General features: G+C 53.3%; 1 long non-coding RNA gene across 1 annotated transcript in view; it reads left to right on the forward strand.

The window, feature by feature from the left end:
* The window catches only part of Miat (myocardial infarction associated transcript), a 15,232-nt gene extending 7,303 nt beyond the window's left edge, over positions 1–7,929 (forward strand). Inside the window, exons 3-5 of the long non-coding RNA NR_111959.1 lie at positions 1–169; positions 398–496; positions 819–7,929. The exon at positions 1–169 is cut by the window's left edge and continues 774 nt beyond it. This is a non-coding gene — a long non-coding RNA (myocardial infarction associated transcript). The remainder of the gene's footprint in view (positions 170–397; positions 497–818) is intronic.
* Positions 7,930–15,764: the final 7,835 nt, after the last annotated feature.

Consider the following 15,764-nt stretch of genomic DNA (forward strand, 5'->3'; position numbering starts at 1 on the left):
GGCAGATAGTTCCTGAGCCAAGGCAAAGCTTGGGAATGGTCGTCTCCTGGGGCGGGGGTGGGGGCATGGGGGTTGGCTCTTCTGTCTTCCAGAGTCATCCTGTGGTATCTGTGTTGGGGAGGAGCTAGGAGCTAGGCCTTCCATGATGTTGATGATGTAATGGTGGCAGGTAAGGGTGAGAAGCATGCCTCCTTTTAGGAGGGTGGGTGGTCCTGTGTCTCATATTCCTTCCCATGGCCAGAGCCCTTCTGCCTCTGAGGAGGCCTGGGAGCCAGAAGCAGAGGTTTGCTGTGTATGGCCTCAGTGGAGGAGGATGAGAACAGTCTGAACCCCCTCCTAGTGGAGGCTATGGTAGGGGGGGATCATCACCTCACACAGATATGAACCTGACCTATAGAGTGATGATGCTGGGTGTCCAGGGGTGAACAGCAGAGAGATGGTCCCACCCTCTGAGATCTTCGAGTACAAAAACGCGTCACCACAACTCAGCAAGCAGGTGAGCTCTGTGTCCTGTGGGATGCTATGGTCCGTGTGTGGGTTGGGGGTGTACACAGGGTCTCAGCTGAAGCTGCTGGGGACTCCTCCTGAGTCTGCTTCACCCCTTCTCAGACCCTGACCTCCTGGGGTCAGTCTGGGCTTCTGCAGATCCTTTGAGTGAACCCTATCTGTTGGGTCCTTTATCACTCCCTGTCTAAATTTATTTCTGCAAGATATGTGTCCCGAGCTCTGCCTCCTGCCCCGTGTGTATGTTGGGAGCACAGGACGTAGACTCGTGTTATCTGGGGTACCCTCATCTTCTTTCCTTGTGCCTCCCCAAGACAGCTCTGCGCATCTCCAGACCCTGACCTGCCTTGGAGCCTTGGGGATCCCTTGGATTCTGACCTCATGGAACTGGCGAGCAATCTGAAGATCCTGTCCTCCCCAGTACCTAAGACGGAGCTCCCTGAAGAAGTATTCCTGGAAGATATACAGCTTAGGATTCACCCTGCCTTTGATGGACAGCTCCGGGGGTCGGGGGGAGGCTGCAGTTTAGAGCCCTGGGGCACTGCAGGCCCCCTCCTCATTCCAGTCTCTGGAGATGGGGTAGAGCTAGGCTCCCTCCTGGCCACAGGGTGGTGTCTCAAAGGACCAGTGGGGTAGGGCAGGGACTCCACGGGCATGGAAGAGGGGCTGCTGAGGAGGGGCCCAATGTCTGTCTTTTGTCTGTTTTTCTTTTCTTTTTCCCTTTCCCTTCCCTTTCCTTTTTTTCTGCCTGTTTGCTGCTTGAGTGATGAGTCTGTTTGGGTGCTTCCTGGGTGAGGCTTAGCTCTCTGATGGTTGTGAGGAGAGGCCAGCCAGCCCTGGCCTGGGGGAGCCTGGCTAGTCCCTGTGCTATCCAGCATAGGAAGGGACCTTGGAAAGAGAAAAGGGACACTCTAAGATAAGGAGACCCAGTAGGGAGGTGCCAGGCAGGACCACGGCTCCAGCTCCCTCCAATCGCTAGAGAGCAGGGTGCGTCTGTGTAATGTTACAAAGCCTTTGCCCAGGACATGGGAGTATTCAGCCAGAGCCCCAATCCATGTTGCATAACTGCCAAGGGACAGAGGCTGGCACTGCTCCCTCCTCAGGGTGCTGTGCCCAGTATGGCCTCCTGTTCGTTCTTGTCACAGACCCTCCTGGAGGAGATGGTTTTACCACCAGCAACGGAGTAGTGTGAGGTCTTCCTTGGGGCAGTCTAGAAACAGGAAGCCCTTGACCTGGGTGGGAGCTGGGGCAGTTGGGTATTTACTCTTCATTCCGGGCTGTGGTGCTTCAGCCCCAGAGACTCACAGATAGGGCTTGAGGCTGGCAAAGCAAGGCTGAAGTGCCAGCAGTAGCTTGTGTCTCCGTGGGGCCTTTCTCTGTGTCCAGGGTGAGTGGGCTGTAAGGATTCGTCCACAAGGGTGGCGGTCTTGTTGCTTCACAACCCAGGCTTATGACCTCATGATGTTCTTTTCTCTCTATACCTTCATAGAGGGGCTGGGGATTCAGCCTGTGCCTCTTGGGAGGACTCTGACAGGTTGGTCTCACAAACATGAGCATAGAGGGGCTGGGGATTCAGCCTGTGCCTCTTGGGAGGACTCTGACAGGTTGGTCTCACAAACATGAGCATCCAATCTCCCCTTCAGAGTCCCCCACGTAGGGAGGAACAGATGAACGCAAGATGGGAACAGGGTTGCAGGTGTCTTGGGCACATGGTGTCTGCAGCCAGTACAGAGCCAGCTCAGGTCTCAGGGCACCCTCTGCAAGTCCCCTCGTCTCTACCAGCTTTGATTTCCACATTGTCAGGTGGGCCATATGTTCTCCTGGTGGCCTAGGTAGCTCTCAGAGGGCCCTGTGCCTGGCTCTCAGTAGATGCACCATACAGTTCTGTTCAGTGGGAGTTTAGGGAGTTTAGGTGAACCTTGCTGACCAGTCTGGGGCAGTGGCTACCTTTGGTCTCTGTTGTAGCTTGCCGTGTTTTCCAGAAGAAGAGGAACCTTGTTTCCCGCTAAAACACGGAGCCCATCATGGTTCTTTACTGTAAGCCATCTTGGGACAGCGGTACCTCAGACATTTACAGTTTCATAGTCAGCGGAGAGAAGCTGTGTGCAAGAAGAACTGGACAATGGGCAGTCGGAAGAGGCCAGAGTGGGAGAGAAACCCCCCCAGCTCTGGAACTAGGGAGAGATGCTTCCTAGCCAGGCTGATCCAGTCAGGGCTTTGCAGGGTGAGAAAGGTGTGGCTTGGCTGAGTGCTTTCTGGGAGGACATCAGAGCAAGAATGTAAACAGGTCAAATACAGAGCAGGACTTTTCAGAGCTCTGAAATGCCAAGGAGCATCTTGGATACTCAGGCTGGAACTGAGGGATGAAACATTTCCCATCTTTGCTGGCTACAGAGTTATTTTCTTACCAAACTTCTGGAATGCTGGGAGGACACAGGAAGACACAAGAGTGATAGGTAGAATCATTAAGGCATGCTCAGGGGTCCTGGTATCACCTGGGAGTAAAGAGAATCTTGAGGGGTGGGGGGTGGGAGGTCCAATCTTTGCCTTAGACTCAGGCCAGTTCCTTGAGGAGGGCAGGGTAGGCCAGTGGTGGGAGCAGCCCTGGAGTTGGTGATGGGAGAGATGTTTACTTTCAAGCAAAGCAATTCTGGGTGTGTGGGTTAGCTGTTTTGTGGAAAGATGCTGGTGTGTGTGTGTGTGTGTGTGTGTGTGTGTGTGTGTGTGTGTGTGTGTGTGTGGTGTATGCAAGCATGTGAGAAGATCCTTCTGGGAAGGGGCCCGGCCACAACCAGGCAGGGGGTTTGCACTGAGGACAAGCAGGGTACTTTTTTTTTTAGAGACCTGAAGTGTTTGTGGGGCTCTGAACCCACAGCCTAGAAATGGAAGCTCCCGGCTTCCTGCATGGGTCACTGAGGTTAGGCTTGATTCCTGGGGGGTTGCTGATGGGGAATGGAGGTAGACCCCCTGTCCTGGTTTAGGCCCCATGCCCAGGATGGTGGGAACAAGAGGCCTGTGGTGATGGCGGGGTGGTGAGAGGGAAAGGCTGCATGGTGTGATTAACCTACTAACCAACCCAGGGCTCGGCCAGGACGCTGTGGCACGCGACGAGATGCCTGGCCTTCTGTCAACTGACTAATCCACTAACCTGGCCCGAGCATGTCCTACTAACCCCGCAGCAGCCAAACCCTACTAACTCTGCAGGCCAGGGGCCTTCCCAGAGGCTGGGACGTGGAGCAGACAAGACTCAGGAAGGCCCTGCCTGGCGGCTGGGATCTATGTGCAGACCCATCCTGCAGGACAGGGCATGCTAAGAGACTCACCAACTCTGCCACTTGCTGCTGGCGGAACGGGACCCTTCTACTCCCCCTGGTGCCTGTGGTGAGGTGACAAAGGTGTTACCACATGGCAGGGACTTCAAAATGGAAAAAGACCTGCTGAGAGCGGGGTGCAGGGGACTGGGTGGTACCTCCATTGTCTGATCTCGGGTGTTCTGCACACAGACCCTTCTACCTGGGGCAGACATGTGCTTTGAATCCTTAACGTCTCTTCCCTTTCTCCCTTTCTTGCCAGCTTTCTCTCCCATAGGCAGCTCTTTTGATTACTAATTGTCTAACCCCGGGGCACCCCACTCGCACCCTGCTGCCCCTTAACTAACGGCCCCCCTGCTGCCTTCTTCTCTCTAGTGGCTCCTGTGTGTGTCTGCTGGTGCTGTGCTCTGACCTACTAACCTGGCCCTACTAACTGGTTTCTCTTCTTACTAACCCAGCCCTGCCGAGCTCTGGGCCTCCTGGGGGCTGGTCCCTCCTTTTGGCAAGCAGATATCCCCAGGTTGTCCAGGCCAGGTCTGAGGCAGGGGACAGCCGTATTAGTGATGCCCAGAGGAGGAGGAGGAGGAGGCTGTCCTGTGGACGTGGGACGCTGGGCTCCGAGCATGACCTCTCTCCTCTGTGCACAAGTCTGGTTGCCACCAGGAGTGGATGGGACCAGGGGATCTTGTGGGAGCCAGTGTGGTGCCTGTGGCTCCAGAATTGGCAATTCTGGGCCCTACCTAGCTGGGGCCCTCTGTGATTTAGAGTAGGGAGAAAGGGGTAGGAATGTCATGGGGCTGGCCATCTTATACAGGAGTCCAAAGGTGTGTGTCTGGACCCAAAGCCCTACCTGGAAGCTCTAAGTGAGTTTTCCTAAGCAGGAAGCAGGTGGAGGGACATGTCCCTGAAAGCCCACAAAGCAGAGTCAGCCATTTCCCATGTGAAGCCTGAGGAGAGGGCACCTGGAAGTCTGTAAAAGGGCCTTCCTCTCAGCCTGAGAAGAAATGGCCAATGACCAGGAAGAAGCTTCTCCACATAGGTGGTCAGCCAGCCAGACCTCTCCCACTGAGAGGGGTGGAAATCTCAAACTGGAAGTCTTATTTGGTACCATTTTCACACAGGAAGTAGGTGTGAGGATATTTTTTCCCTCAGGAAGTGTTTAGAAGCACTGTCCCCACACTTAGCAGACAGGCTGCCAGTTGTCAGGGCGCACATTTGGGGAAGCGCCTCTACAGGCCCTTAGGGATTATGGGAGGGGTAAATGGGTGCTGGGAAGTGAATCCTAGAGGCCCACAGGCTGATGGGAAGTCACCCCAGCTCCTTATGCTGTTTATATCCATGCCTCTGCCCCAGCCAGCCTCCCCCAGAGCCCGCCAGCTGCTAAGCCAGGGCCACACCTGGGGGTGATTTCATGCCTCACCTCCAGTAGGCTCATGGCCTCTCCGGGCTAACCTCTGGCTCCTTTGCACTAACTCTAGCTCCTCCCCCAGCTAATCCCTGCCTCTCCCTGGCTGCCCCAAGGGGCTGACCCCTAGCAGCCAGCCCCGCCCATCCAGGGGGGCTCCAGGCTCCTGGCCTGGCTTTGGCCGGCTTCTTTGAACCACCCTTTCCTCTGAACTAATGTTGTGCCTTTCTGGTCTGTTCCTTCCGGCAGAAATGAATGGCTGTGGATTTCTCTCTGACTAACAGGTCTCACACCCCTCTCCCTGTTACCACTAACGGCTTGGATGGCGGCGTGGCTGGTGAGGGAGAGGGGGAGGGAAGTTCTGAGCTTGGTTGCTACGGGGAGGATGTAGCTATTGAGAGTAGACACGTGACCGGTCTGGGTCAGAGCTTCCAAATGTCAATCAAAGTGGTAACCGGGGCTGAGGTGTGTCTCAGCCCAGAAGAAAGGATACTGTCTACTGAGCATCTTGGTGGGACCAGGCGCACAGCCGGCTTCCTGTGGGTGTGGTCACTGGCTCCATCCATAACCTTACATCTGCCGTGGCTGTTAGCTCCCTCCTGTAAACTACAGTGTCGTTCTCAGCAAGTGGTTCTTAGCTCATACAGGTGCCTGAGACACCTGTCTGGCGGGCCCAATTTGTTATTTATGGACTTGTTGAGTACAAGGTCATTTCCTGCCTGGAGTCCTTGTGTGGGGGACGACATCGAGCTCCAGGTAGAAGTATCCAGAAGGGCTGTACATTCTCCAACGCTTAAACCCTAGAGTAAAACAGCTTGATCTTTCCCTCTAAATCTCTAAGGTAGTGCTTTTACACAGGGTAGGTGTACTGGGGGAAGGGAGGGTGACTGGCAGAGAGTTAGGAACACTTAAGGCAACGGAAAGTCTCCTGGGAGCAGGGACAGGAAGCCATGAGGCCAGGGAACCCTTGTGGAGCTGGGAGTGACACCAGGTTGTGGTGGGCAAGAGAAGGGTGCTTGTTTCACTGAGTAGTCTGGAGGTCAGAGGCTAGAATGCTGGAGGCTCAGGGACAGGCGGCTGCCTAGTCAATGGGTGCTGTGAGAACTGCTTACCCACAGTCTTAAGACTGATGTAGAGTTGTCACGCAGCTCAAGGAGGGGTCTGAGCCCCCCGAGGAAGTGGAGACATCCCTTAGAAAGGTGGGTTTATCCTCCAGGTACGGCTTGAGTGTACTCGCTGCTGCCCTCTGATGGCCAGTCTGCCTCATTTCACCAACAATGCCCAGAGAAAGGCTGCCTAGGGCTCTGCTCCAGATGCTGAGAATAGACAGAAGCCTTCTCAAGGAAGGTGTGACAGGGTCTCAGTTAGGGACGGTAGCTGGTCCCTAGTGGCTGCAATTATGCATGGTGGGCCCAGGACACTGAAGGGGGCAGAGATCAGGAGAGTTAAGATGAGGTAGGTGGGGAGGCTCATTGAAGAGGGATCATGGCAGCTAAACCTTGACAGGCAGGGAGGGCATAGCTGGCTACAAGCCACACTCACTTTAGGATTAGAGAGGATCCAAGCAAGAGTCTGGGAGATTCCTGGGGGAAGTGTATCAAGTGAGAAACTCAGGATGTCGCAAGTTCCAGGCCTGGTTGACTATAAACATGGGCTTCATCCCTTGGGATGCATGCCAGACGCAGCCTTCAATTGCAATCTCAGCATAGAACACCAGAGACAGATCTCTGGGGTCTGCCTGCCTGCCTAGCATCATATGGTCTCAGAGGGTGGCAGGGCTGGAGTTCTCAGGCTGCCTCACTTGAACCAGCCCAGGTGGGACCGGGAGGGGCTTGCAAGGTGTACTGGCCACGTTATAGAAAGCACCAGAACTTCCAGTAGCGGGAAAGACACTTTGGTCCATCTGGAGAGGAGCAGGGTTCATGGTTCACCACCCTTGAACCACTCTCTCTGAGCTGCCATCTGCTCTGTACGATGGGGACCACACTGCTAGGGCTCTTGCCAAGGTGAGCTGAGCTCCTCCGGATCCCTGGGGAAAGCAAGGGACAGAGGGGACAGCAAGGGACTTAAAACTTAACACAGGCCCTGCGGTGGTGTATGCCTTCTCCAGAAGATCTGGAGGTAGGTGGTGTTGACGGTGGTGGTGATGGTGTGTGTGTGTGTGTGTATGTACGTGTGTGTGCGCGTGCGCAGAGATGAGAGAGAGAGAGAGGGACGGTAGAGAAAAGAGAGACTATAACTCGAGAAAACTGAGCCCCTGAGGCTCATTCTAATTGCCTGCATTTGGGCTGCACCTGTCCCCTAATTCCACTGAACTTTAGGCTTGTTTTGAGCAGGACCCTGTAGGTGCAGAACTGGCCTCCTGTCTGAAGAGGCCATAGGCTGTTTGGAGGGAGGAACCACCTTGGATCCTCCCCGAGGGGTGGGGCTGGAGGCAGTGAGGACTGCCTGGAGGTGTCAGGTTGGGAACTGTGGTCTAGCCACTCTGGGATCTGTCTAGCAACCCATTGTTTTATAATCATCTCAGCAAAGGTGTCTGTTCCATGTTCCCGCCGGGGGAGGCTGAGTGTGGGCCCTGAAAACCTGATGTAGATTAAAAGATGTAGACCTTTCCATGGGTCCAGCCATAGTTACGGGGTCTTTTGATTTTCATGCTTGTAGCTGCCTCTGTGTAAGATGCCATTTTGATATTAAAACCGATGCACATTGGAGAGTGACTGGTTTATGAGGGGAAGGTTGTCTTGGGGGAGGAGCGATCAGTGCGACCTCTGTCCTAGGGTGCGCTGAGTTGCTGGTGAGCCAAGATAGCGGGGCCAAAGAAGAACTCATTTTTATTTTATTAAAACATTCGGGCAAGATAGCTCAGCTGGTGAAAAAGCTCGATGTGCAAGTCTGACGATAAGTCTGATGGCAAACGAGCAAGTCTGATGGCAAGAGAGCAAATCTGATGGCAAGTTCGATTACTAAAATTTACAGAAGGGAGACTACTGGAGCTCACTGACCAGCCAGCTCAGCCTAACTGAACTTCAGCTGTCTAGAGGCCCCGTCTCAAAACACCTGAGGTTGACCTCTGACTTCCACATACTGGTGACAGACATTACTAGTTGATCACCCATCCCTCTTTGGGGACCTAGGTATGTCTTTGAGATCTTTTTCAGAACAATGTTCAAGGCAACTAGAGTGAATTGTCTGCTTGGGTGTTTTGAGAAGTTTGGGATCAGGATTTGGGTACAGACTCCCCAGGAACCAGTTTGAATCTGGGCATGGCCAGTTCTGTGCAGCGTATGGAGGAAGGCCAACTCTCTCTGAGCTGCCATCTGCTCTGTACGATGGGGACCACACTGTAAGTCAGTATGGGAGATGTGAAGGTCTGCTAGGGCTCTTGCTGAGGTGAGCTGAGCTCCTACCGTGCCCCACCAGATGGTGGAGCAGAGGCTCAGGCACTGTGGGGCAGGATGGACCAGGAAGCAGGGAAGAGGCCAAGAAGAAACAGCTACCACAGGCTCTGGAAATTTAGGGTGGTTCCTTCAAGATCAACCATGCAGTCCTGGGGAGATGGGCAACAACATGTGACCAGGGAAGGGGGCAACAGAAGAGGTCTAGCTCACCACAGAAGTCAACCTGCTTGGCCAATCCACCTGTAGTTATGACTTGTTTCCTCACTGTGGCAAAATTCCCGACAGAGAGCACACGGAGAAAGGAACTTGTTTGATTCAGACGGTTCCAGCTGTCACCAGTTGGCTGCTTGAGCAGAATATCATGGTAGCTGGTATGTGTGTATTGAGACCTTCACCTCAGAATGGACAGGAAATAGAGCAGGATGGCAACAGAAAGGGACAAGGCTGGGCACAATCCTGGGTCACCCACCTTCCCACCAGGCAGGGGAGTTTCAGCCCCCAGTAGGGTGTTCACACCATGAGCCCAGCTTTCACACCACAAGCTCAGTTCACACCCCAAGTTCCATTCATGGCATGAGTCCGGTTCACACCATGAGTCCAGTTCACACCATGAGTCCAGTTTCACATCATGAGCCCGGTTTCATACAAGTTCTGTTTCATGCCACAAGTCCAGTTCACTGCACAAGTCCACTTCACACCCCAAGTCTGGTTCCTGGAGCAAGACTGGCTCACACCATGAGTTCATACCATGAGCCCAGTTTCACACCACGAGTTCAGTTCACACCACAAGTCTAGTTTCACACCACGAGTCCAGTTCACTGTACAAGTCTACTTCACATCAGGAATCTGGTTCGCACCTCCAGTCTGGTTCATACTTCGAGTCCAGTTCATACCATGAGTTCTCACCACAAGCCCAGGTTCACACCACGAGTTCATACCACGCGCCCGGTGAATCGTGGGTTTCCTCAGGTGAAAGACCCCACAGACACACCCAGTGCAGCCAAATCTACTCAGGTGGGATCCCTCACTCTGGATCTCCAATTGGACGTTTGTTAAGGTGACACGGTGTAGAGTCACCTGGGAAGGGAGGTTTCTACATCAGGCTGACCTGTGGGCGAGTCTGGGGGAAACTGTCCGGTTCCAAAAGCTAACTTGGGAAGGTCCAGCTTCAAGGCGGCGGCACAGCTCGTTGTATTTGGAGCCTGAATTCAGTACTAAGAGTAGAGACAGGGTAGAGCATGCGCTGGCTGTGGGTCATGTGACCTGCTCCTCCTTCCCAGCAATGAGGAGATTTATTTAACCTTAAGAGGAACAATGCTTTTCAACCTCAAGTGTTTTGTCTTTTTTTGTTTTTTGTTTTTGTCGTCAAGTTTTGTTTTGTTTTTTTTCCACTCCTCCCATCTGGGTGTTCTGTCAGAGCAACAGAATGAAGCTAAGACAGATGTTCAGGTCCCAGGTCCCCTTCCCACCCAGGACTGCCACATGCCCAGGACTCAACTGTTGGCCACCATTGTCTCATAGACCGCATACAATGTGGCAGACGCTGTCCTATGTTAACCCGGGTGCTGGGCTCACAGTCCAGCGCTGGGTGCTTTAAATTAGATAGAGATGAGAAACTGACCTGGGACAGAGGTAATCAATGGGCCCCCACACAGTAACACAAAAACACGCTCTTGAAAGCCGCTATTTTTCCGAAGCGGAGCAGGATCTGTGTGGAGATGGCGAAGGTTTCTGCAGGTCTCTTTCCTTCTTTCTTCGGTGGCCTGTTGGGAAGTCGCTGCGCTCTGCCTGCAGTTCACAGGGCGGCCAGCAGATGGCAGCATCACACAAATCCTCTGCCCCCCTCTCTACTGGGATTGGGACTGGATCCTCTCTGCCTTCAGGGCTGCTCTAATGGGGGCAGCAGTGGGTGCCAGGGCTTCAGGAATTTGAGTGGGTTTTGGCATGGGTGGGTGGGGGCATGGGGTTGTAGCGAGTGTGGCTGAAGACGGAAACTCCAGAAGCGTTTGAGAGACGGCAACTGCCCTCACTCACCCCCATCCTTCAGCCTCAAGTCTTTCCCTCTGCAAAGCGCGCAGTGTTTCTAGGTTCCACGCTACCAAGCCGCTCTTGGCAAGGGTCATTTTAGTTTAATAGAATTGTTCCCCCAAACCTTCTCCTCTGATGCTCAAAGTCCCCACGACTCCACAGATGCTGGGGCCGTGCCTACAGCCAAGACTCTCCCTGTTTCACCTCCAGGCCCACGGCCACCTCCCACTGGGTGGATAAGTGGTCGCTGCTATGCTCTGGGCAAGTGCTTCCTGGATGCAGGCTAAGACTGAATGGCGGGGACATCCTGACTCCCTATTGCCTACTGTGTGTGTGTGTGTGTGTGTGTGTGTGTGTGTGTGTGTGTGTAGGTAGTGCTGCTGATGTTCAGAGAAGGCAAGAAACGAAAAGCTGCTTCAAGATGGCTTCCACACACACACGGGGTGAATGCACCTCCAGGGCAGAGTCGATCTTCTCATTGATTTGAGGATGTACTGGGGATGTTACACACACCACACCGCTGCTGCCGCCACTGCCGCGGCCACCACCACCACCATCACCACCACCACCATCACCATCATCACCACTACCATCACCATCACCACCACCACCATCACCATTACCACCACCATCATCACCACTACCATCACCATCACCACCACCACCATCACCATTACCACCACCATCATCACCAACACCACCACCATCACTACCACTATCACCATCACCACCACCAAACCAGACCCATGGTCACATAGATTCTGCCTGCCCTGCCTCTCCTGTATTCCTTCCTTGGGGAAGTGCTTTGCCCTGGTGCCAATCAAAGTTGGTTATTTGGGTCCTTGATTTCAGTCTCTTGTCCTGCGCCTTGTGCATGCACCCTATAGTCATGGGCCAGGTCCCCACAGTTTAGCAGAAGAGGATGCTGAGTCCTATCTGAGATCCTTAGAGACCTGCAGGGTGTTCTCCCTGGGTTGAGGTTCTGTGTCACCCTGAGCCTCTGCGCCCAGGTAGAAGTGGAATGACGGTGGCATGTCTTTCCAGTGGATGCTCCTGATTGAGGGGGTTGAGGGCAACTGGAGAGTCCTGCACAGAGGAGAGGCTCAAGCACGGGGCAGGGGGTGCATCTCAAACTGTGGGATGGAGTCTTTCATGTACAGGAACAAAGCCTTGTCGCTCTCAGAGGACAAGGCTCATAGGGTGTCTGCAGCTCACGGGCAGGTAATGACCAGGCCTACTTCACCCCCACGGTGGTTTCTTTTGGACATGGGCAGATTTTTCTGGGTAGCAGGATCAAGCAGGATGGTGTGAGGGCCTGAGGATCAGATGGGCACCGGGGCCACATCATCATGTAAGCTGGCCTGCCATCCCAGGTTGTCTATCTCTGAGCCTGTCGGGCTGTGATCTTCTGTGAAGCCATAGTTACTTGACCTGGTCCCTACTGGTTCCTGTCAGGATGAATAGACCCACCTGTGCATAGGACTCGACCTAGGAGCAAACTCCCCTTCCCTGGGGGACAGAGGCACTCACGAGGACCAGAGAACAGACCCAGCCTCCTCATCTTCGCCTAAGAGGCCTCATTGTGGGGGGCTCTTCCTCCACAGAGATCTTGAAATCCCAGAAATGCACTGGCAGCAGCAGGCCCAGAACATCAAGCCATGGACGTGCAGGATGGCTGGGGCATTTTCCCAGCAACATGGGCTGCTTGACTCTTACCAGACGTCACCTTCTAGCTCAGGGGTCAGGTCTCGAAACTTTCCCAGGTTCTCACTCCCTGGCAGATGCTCAGAGTCTCTGATTTCACCCTCCAAGCCCCAACCCCTCACCAGCTCCCTGGAGGTTGTGGTGGCTGGGGCCAGTTCTGTGGCACCAAGGTGTTAAGAAAACTGCCCGAGACTCTTAGCAAGAGTCTAGCCTGGGCTCAGAGGCAGTGCCACCCTGGACAAGCCACTTCACTTGGCTTAGACTCTAAGTCGCATGTGTAAAACAGTGTGGCAGAGATGTCTCTGCATGCACGGTTGTGACTCGAAACGAAAGGGCGCAGGGGTGAAGCTCCTGGTGTGATGGGTAAGAAATTCTCCTCATGCTGTAGACTGTACTTTCCAGAGAATGTCTGTAGCAGTTTCTTCCCCTTCTCTTTGACTTCAAAATTACATTTATCTATTTATTTATGTATGTGTGTGCACATGTGTTCAGGTTGTTAGGTGTGTGTGGTGCTCAATGGATTTAACCAATGAGCCCTCTCTGTCTGCCTGCCTGCCTGTCTGTCTGTCTCTCCTCTTTTCTCTGTCTCTTTCTGTGTCTTTGTCTCTGTCTGTCTCTGTCTTTGTCTTTCCGTCTGTCTGTCTGTTTCTCTTTTCTGCCCTCCTTTTCTCTGTCTCTGTGTCCTTTTGTCTCTCTATCTGTGTCTGTCTTTGTCTATCTCTGTCTCTGTCTGTCTGTCAGTCTGTCGCTCTCTCTCCTTCCCTCATTTTCTCTTTCTCTCTGTGTCTTTCTGTCTCTCTGTCTGTCTCTGTTTCTGTCTCTGTCTGTCTCTGTGTCTCTGTCTCTGTCTGTCTCTGTGTCTCTGTCTGTCTCTGTCTGTCTCTGTCTCTGTCTCTGTCTCTGTCTCTCTCTCTCTCTCTCTCTCTGTATGTGTGTGTGTTTGAGTAATGGTCTCTACTAGCCCAGGCTGGTCTGGAACACACAACCCTCCTGTCTAGGATTCCTGGGGTTACAGATGTGTCCCATCACCTGGCTAGGTATGTGACCAGCAGAGACAATACTTTCTGACTTCCCAGTTGAGGTCATAAGACTTAAGCACTTGCTCAGAGCATGGCTGCCATGCTGTGGGGACCCGAAGCAGCCACTAAGAAGCTACGTGAAGAGGGTGAAGAGGGACAGAAGAGCTCTCTGCCCCTGACTACAATAGGGCTGTGCCATTTCATGATCTGGTTCTGGTTTTCCTCACATCCTAGCCAGTGTCCCTTGGCTTGGGTGGCTGTATGGCCTCTTACTGCCTGGAATTCTTGCACATAAAGGATTGGTTGATAAAAACTCCACCTGTCTCTTCATCCTTCACTAGGAGGGCTTCTACCGAAGAGCTTTCTCTTTGTCCCCTAAGGAGCCCATGTCTAACATCCTGCTGATTGGCCCAGCCTTCCCCGTATTCAGAGCTAGCTGCACAGAGGCCTCTTGAACACTGTATTGTGAGAAAAAGAACCACGTGCTGGATGGTCTTATGTCAACCTGACACGAGTTAAACTCATCTGAGAGGAGGGAGTGTCCATTGAGAAAATGTCTCTATAAGATCAGGCTGAAGTCAAGCCTGTGGAGCATTTTCTTAATTAGTGATTATTGGGATTGATCATGCCCATTGTGGGTGGGGCCAGACCATTAAGGGGGGGGGCCCTCCCTGGGCTGATGGTCCTGGGTTCTTCAAGAAAGCAGGCTGAGCAAGCCATGGGGAGCAAGCCAGTAAGCAGCACCCTGCATGGCCTCTGCATCAGCTCCCACCTGCCCTGTGTGAGTTCCAGTCCTGGCTTCCTTTGATGATGAACAGCAATGTGGAAGTGTGAGCTGAATAAACACTTTCCTTCCAGAGTTCCCTTGGTCATGGTGTTTCATCACAGCAATAGTGCCCCTGACTAAAACATGCCTCTCTGCTTAAGGGACTCCTGGGCCAGTGGGGAGTCAGGAGTTCTGGGCATAGACCCACCCCCGACATCCATAAAGCTTAGATCAGTGTTGATATGACCCATAGATGGAAGGAGGGTTGGCCATGCTGTTTTGACGTGGGAGCTGGGAGGTGGACTGGGGCCTCTCAGAGAAGGCTGCATGTGACTATTGAGAGGCATCAGCCTTGTGATTCTGTAGCTTCTCTCTGGAGTAAACCAGCATTGGGTGGACATGAAGGCTAGGGTGGGTAATGGTGTTTGCTATCAAGCCTGGTGGACTGCGTTCGGTCCCCAGCAGAAGGAGGGCACTAACTCTAGCAAGTTGTCCTCTGACATCCACATGTGCTCTGTGGTGTGGGTGCCTCCCTCTGCAAAACACATAAATGAATAAAATGTTAAGCTTTTCCTCATAAATAGGTTTGAAGGGTTTGAGGGTTGAAGGTTCAAATCCTTGGCTTTGGGGGAAATCCACGGGGAGGTAGAAGAGCCTTTAGGTCTTGTGAGAAGTCTTTGGGTCTCTGGGGACATAGCCTGGGCTATGGGCTCTTCCCTGCTCCACTGAGCTCCTATCCTGAGGTATCTCTTCAGCACAGTCCCAAAGCAGAAAGGACAGTTATGGCTTGCTGAAACTCTCCAGACTGTGAACCATATAAATCTTCCTTCCCTTTAAGCTGGCGAGCTCAGGAATTGTGTGCCCTTAGAAGGTGGAGGGCATGGGTAGAGGGGGCAGCCAGGTCAACCCCACCGTGGGAATGGCTCTGGTGAGACAGAGGAGCCCTGATCAGGCCAGAGCAGAAGAGACTCTGGATGTGAGGGGTAAGGGACCTAAGTCATATACTGAGCCTACTCAGGCTCGATGAGGGTTGTCTGAGGAGAAGCCACAGGACATTTGCAGACAGCACAGTCAACGAATGCATCAGGCCTTAGGCTCTAAGATGGGGACGGAGCAGGGAGCCCAGGAGAAGCCCGCAGAGGACTCAGTGGGAGACAACAACCATGACAGACACCCCCACAGGCATCACTGGGCTGAGACTCTGTCTGCTCCACAGTGGCCCTGTTGTTCTGCGTGTGGTTGTTGGTCACCTTTGTTGCTTCTTCAGACTCATCCAGCCTTCAGCCAGCAGGCCACGAGACCCCATGTCAGCTGTGAAGGCAGCCAGATGCCAAGCCCCAAACTTACATAAAATGTGAGATGTTCTTAGGATATTTTGGTAACTCCTTTGTACGCTTTTCAGGTGTGAATTTTGAGGAGGACAACGTCAATGTCCCATAGATGTCTGTCCATCCCTTGTCTCCCTTTCTCCCACATGTCTTATTTTTTTGTGTGTACTAGTGTTCTGCCTACATGTATGTCTGTGTTAAGGTGTCAGTTCTTGGAGTTAAAAGACAGTTGTGAGCTGCGGGTGCTGGGAATCGAACCTGGGTCCTCTGGAAGAGCAGTCAGTGCTCTTAACCACTGAGC

This window comes from Rattus norvegicus, chromosome 12, assembly GCF_021556685.1.
Source record: "Rattus norvegicus strain SHRSP/BbbUtx chromosome 12, alternate assembly SHRSP_T2T, whole genome shotgun sequence".
NCBI classification, from domain to species: Eukaryota; Metazoa; Chordata; class Mammalia; order Rodentia; family Muridae; genus Rattus; species Rattus norvegicus.